A 5,855-nucleotide genomic window follows, 5' to 3' on the forward strand; every position below is an offset into this window, starting at 1 on the left:
TATTGATGTGTAATAAATGTCTTATATAAAGTTCATCTTTTGAATCAACATTGAGTTAGAAGTTTTGTTGGATCGAAATTGTAAAATTGTTTAGTTGATTTGAGGACTAATTTTTTTGTTTGCTTATTATTGTACTCATGATATAAGTTATAAAATATTTTAATTTTTCTTTTATCTTTATTAGTTTTTTTTTATGATTTTGTACTTGATTCAAATAAGTTATGATATCTTATAATTAATGTAAAATTATCATTTATTTATAAATACAACATTTTCATTTCATTATTTATAAATACAACAACGCCATTATAGATATAATAGATGATCTTTTGATTGGTGATTCATCCGATACTATTTCTGATCTGATTGATTTTTTATATCCAGCATTTTTGAAAAATTTTAATGATATTTCATATTTTCAAGAATATGGTTGAAATGTGGTTGTCCAAGACATTAATAACTGATTTTTGTCTTTGATTTCTAGAGAAGAAGTTGAATATCTCAGTTCTGATAGTATAGACATGTTTGATAATGTTGGTCATGGTTTCGATCCAGCATTAAACTCACCGAATTTTCTAAATGGTTCAAAGATGTCTGGTATGCCTAATCATAGATTGGTTCTAAAAGCTGGTGTGCCAATAATGTTACTAAGGAATATTGATCAGAAGAACGGTTTATGCAACGGAACCAGATTACAAGTAATTAACTTGGGGAGGCGTTTTATCGAAATAAATGTTATTTCAGGTACTAGCATTGGCTTTCGCACTTATATAACTCGTAGTGGTGTAACTCCTTTAGATAAGAAACTGCCATTCAAATTGAAACGGAGACAGTTTCTTGTTGCGGTTTGTTTTGCAATGACCATTAACAAAGTCAATGACAATCATTAGCAAGAGTTAGCATATACCTGCGAGAACCGGTGTTTACACATGGTCAACTATATGTGGGTTTATCACGAGTAAATAGTAGAAACGGTGTTAAAATGCTTATATTAGACAAGGAAGGTAAAGTTACTAGAAACTATTTAGTATACAAATTTGAGCGGTAAACGTGTAAGATTGTTGTTGAAGATTTGGTTTTGTTGGTAACTTGTATCAAAGCCATGGTGTCAACAAAGAAAATATGCATTATGATGTTGTACTAAATGTTTAAAAGTTTGTACCGAAAAGGAATGGTAAATATGTGAGGAGAGTATAATCTCCTTTTCAATATGTTGTATAATATAATTAGGATATCGAACTTATATATCTAGTGAAACTTAACTTACTATTGGTAGATCACAAGTATTATTATATATTTTGATAATTATTAAAAACATTAAAGAGGAATGAATATTTTGATCAATATCTTTGTTTGTTTGTTTTAAAAGCATTAAATAAATAAATTGAGAAAAAGCAAAGTCCGGTTATAAAAACGCACGACCAACTTCCTTCAATTTGCAACTCCTCCATACTTTACTGAGTAAAACTATTATTATTACAGTACTCCTCTTTCATCATCCCAACTCCCAAGAAGTTACTTACTTACTTACATTCGGTTGGTCCTCATAGTCATGGCCTTGCTTTCTGATCTTGTCAACCTTAACCTCACTGATTCCACCTCTAAAATCATTGCAGAATACATATGGTACTTACTGTATACTTGATCACCATGCTTGATATATATATATATATAGTTATGTAGATATTATTATTAATTGTTTTGTTTTCCAAGTAATTTGGGGTGCTGAAAACCGGGATGAGCTCGGTACCAGTGAAAGTTAGTATAGTACGATATTTGAACACAGAATACCACCGGTGATGTCTAAAGTATTGATCCCAAAAATACCTGAACACAGCACCAATTGCTGATCCTAGTTGAAAATAATAATAATAATAATAATAATAATAATAATAATAATAATCACTTGAAACCAGGCATCCTCGATCTGTTCTTGGTCCTGTAATAAAATAAAATAAAATGAAAAGTTTTAATACTTTTTAGTTGTGTACGGAACCAGTCAAAGAATCCAAGACTATGCTTACTCATAAAAATTTAAAGTTTAATCCCAGTTAATTTGTTGTGTTATTTAACATCTAATTATAATTAGTGACGTTTGGTGTGAACTGCAGGATCGGTGGATCAGGCATGGATGTTAGAAGCAAAGCAAGAGTAATTTATTTATTCATTCATGATTATGATTATTTATAACCCATGATTTATTTGAGTTTTATTATTCATTTTTTTTATGTGTGTGTGTGTTTTTTAGACACTTTCGGGTCCGGTGGATGATCCAAAGAAGCTACCAAAGTGGAACTTTGATGGGTCCCGCACAGGGCAAGCACCTGGGGAAGATAGTGAAGTTATTTTATAGTGCGTAATTAATGTTTTTAACTTTAAATAAATAGTCACCAAAAGTTTTTAGATTTTTTTTTTTTTTACTAATATGGTGTATTTAATTGATGGATAAAACAGCCCTCAAGCCATTTTCAAGGATCCCTTCAGAAGGGGTAACAATATATTGGTAAATTTTCAAGGATTTCTATATTATACTTTATACCAATGCAAAACGGGTGGATCGGGTTGAGTAACGGGTCATTACATCTTGGGTCAAAATGGGGTTTAATTGGATTTCTAGACGCAGCTGGTAAATACAGTTTTTGGAAAACTGAAGCAAATCAAACCGGCCTGAATAGTTGGGTTAGCTGGGCCCGTGGGTTGTTATTATTATTATTATTATTATTATTATTATTATTTCTTTTCCTTTTTAAAGCACGAAGTTCTAATATTATAGCTTCAAAAGTTTAGTGAAATGATAGGTTTAAAAAGTAAACCTTTTACCTTCTGATTATTAAAAGCTTTACTATATAATAAGATAAAGTTTAATAAGTATGAAATAAGGTAAATTAGTAACACATACATACGAATTATAACTAAACGCACTGATACATGTTATGATTATTTAGTTTCTGTACATTGTAAAGTTAGAAAAGTTACATTATTGTTTTAAAGTTATATAGATTAAAGATTTATGTTTTTATTATTCAAGCCTCTAACTAACACTAAACCGTGATAATAAAATTTGGTTTTTCAAATCCATAAATCATAAACGAACCTTTTCGTTCCTAAACCTGCCAAGCTGCGGCAAATTTAGCTCGGTTTGGACACCTTGAACAGTTTAAGGTTTCTGTCCAAAACTGTACCAGATTTTATAAAATGTTTGTATTATTATAGGTGATGTGTGATGCTTACACTCCAGCCGGTGAGCCAATCCCGACTAACAAAAGGCATGCTGCAGCCAAGATCTTCAGCCACCCGGACGTCGAAAAGGAGGTTCCATGGTACTTTCCAAAAGTTTTTTTTTTTCTTTTTAATAATTTAAGTAACTCAATATCCAATGGTTTCCGTATTAACAATAGGTATGGAATTGAGCAAGAATACACCTTGTTGCAGAAAGGTATCAACTGGCCGCTTGGTTGGCCTCAAGGTGGTTTCCCTGGTCCACAGGTCAATCAAATCTATCTTTAATCTTCATATTATCTTGTTCATAACATGATCAACTTTTAACTGTAAGCTCATTAACATGATTGAATTTAGGGGCCATATTATTGTGGTATTGGTGCTGATAAAGCTTTCGGTCGCAATATTGTTGACCTCATTATAAGGCTTGTCTTTATGCTGGCATCAACATTAGTGGCATCAATGGCGAAGTTATGCCCGGACAAGTAAGTTTGTAACCTTTTTTTTAATGTTTTGACACGAACCTGACTCTTTATTTCCTATTTGCAACCTTATAATTTATTGAACTCTACTTTGTTGTCACACAGTGGGAATTTCAAGTTGGACCAGCTGTAGGCATCTCCGCTGGTGATGAACTTTGGGTGGCTCGCTACATTCTCGAGGTATTATGAATCTACTGTTTGTTTTTGTTTTATTGATGCGTACTTTGTTGGTATAATAATCAAGCCTTTGTATCCTAAGTTTATTGTATTAATAAATAAATCCTAAGTTTATTTACTTGTTAGTTAAGTTAGTTAAATGATGGTTAAGGGTATTTATTATAGTTATTTATTTGGTAGTTACATAACTAACACCCTTGTTGTATATACATAGTTCGGTTAAGAATCTTGACATCGAGGTTTTGTTTTGTTCAGAGGATAACTGAGATTGCTGAGTGGTGGTTTCATTTGACCCCAAGCCGATTCTGGTCAGTTTTGTTTTGATTTTTATAATCTTAATCATGTTAATGATGTAAGTATCGCGTGTTAAAGATATGCAATCTTGAACAGGGTGACTGGAACGGTGCTGGTGCGCACACTAACTATAGGTAAATCGGGTTTTTAGTTTTACTTAAAAACATGTTTCTACTATGTTTATTCTAGTCATAGTTAAGTTCATAACCAATTAATAATAATAATAATAATAATCTTTTAGCACAAAGTCCATGAGGGAAGAAGGCGGGTATGAGGTGATCAAGAAAGCTATTGAGAAGATGGGTTTGAGGCACAAAGAACATATTGCAGCATACGGTGACGGGAATGAGCGACGGCTTACGGGGCGTCATGAAACAGCTGACATCAACACCTTTATATGGGTACACCATATGTCACATAAACAGTTATATTATCTAACTTATATAATTTCCGTAGTTTGTTTGATATTGTATTTTAATTGTTTGTGTAGGGTGTTGCGAATCGTGGCGCGTCTATTCGTGTGGGGCGTGACACGGAGAAAGAAGGCAAAGGGTATTTTGAGGACCGAAGGCCTTCGTCTAACATGGATCCGTATGTGGTGACCTCCATGATTGCTGAGACCACCATTCTGTGGAACAAATAATTAATGAGTTTGTTTTGGAGGAAGATTTGAGAACTGATTTACTTGATTGATATTAGAAACAACTCTTTTATTAATTTCTTGAAACTCGTTGCATCTTACCTGTTTTGTTGTTTATTTCTACTTCATCTTCATGTACGTGTTATGTGAAGAACTACTACTACTACTGGATTGGGTTTGAGATTTTTCCCATGGGTGTATTGTTGACAGGCATATTCTAATAACAAGATTCAAGGGTTGATTTCTATATGTGCTTATATTGGCAAATGAACTATATTATATTATATCCTCATGTTCGTTTATATTCAGTGTTCAACTAGTGTGGTCGGGTACCTAAACTTTCTCAGTCGATTCTCTTTATATTATATATATATATATATATATATATATATATATAAATAAAAATAAAAAAATCATGACCCTATTTTCTCAGTCGATTCTCTTTACAATTTAGATGAGAATCACAACATAATTATTTTATATTTCTTAGCTTTTAGAGGCATTTGGTGTGTTTATTAAGTAGTTCTTGCAACTTTAGCAATTAGCAAATGGTCATTTGATTGAAGTTAAGGTTAGCTACATAATTTATATGTAGGCATAGAAAATTATCGTATAAGAGGAATTTTTCCTTTTTTTTTCGCCATACACATTGACTACTATCTATTCTTTTTATTTACTATATAATTATGTATTTAGCTACTACATAACGATTACAATAAAGTGACAGACAAACAGGCAACAAGCTCCGCCGCAACCCCTCTTTTGAATAGCAAAACCAATCCTACTAAAAACGAAGCTTTGGGACTACTATTGTTTCTCAAAATAGTACTTATGTAGTGTTGGCCAGTGACTTAGTTTATTTTACTAACTGGTCCATGATGTTATATGCATCATATCTTAGTATTTAGTTTTAATATCTAACATCTTATAATATCGAAAGGGAAGTGTTTCATAGATATTGAAAACACACATTGTTAGTGACGGTATGTTGTAGGACATAGGTTCACCTTTTTATTATAAATAAATGAATATGAAGTAAAATT

At 32.0% G+C, this 5,855-nt stretch overlaps 1 pseudogene across 1 annotated transcript; it reads left to right on the plus strand.

The window, feature by feature from the left end:
• Positions 1 to 1,502: 1,502 nt before the first annotated feature.
• Positions 1,503 to 4,970, plus strand: LOC143614760 (glutamine synthetase cytosolic isozyme 1-1-like; annotated as a pseudogene). Its single transcript, XR_013150345.1, has 12 exons — positions 1,503 to 1,626; positions 2,112 to 2,151; positions 2,249 to 2,352; positions 2,455 to 2,503; positions 3,214 to 3,320; positions 3,399 to 3,486; positions 3,577 to 3,704; positions 3,807 to 3,881; positions 4,134 to 4,186; positions 4,269 to 4,306; positions 4,414 to 4,573; positions 4,663 to 4,970. The product of XR_013150345.1 is annotated as a glutamine synthetase cytosolic isozyme 1-1-like (transcript).
• Positions 4,971 to 5,855: the final 885 nt, after the last annotated feature.

Source organism: Bidens hawaiensis, unplaced genomic scaffold, assembly GCF_021521415.1.
Source record: "Bidens hawaiensis isolate Kalapana, Puna unplaced genomic scaffold, B.hawaiensis_p1.1 tig00040974_1, whole genome shotgun sequence".
Lineage (NCBI taxonomy): Eukaryota > Viridiplantae > Streptophyta > Magnoliopsida > Asterales > Asteraceae > Bidens > Bidens hawaiensis.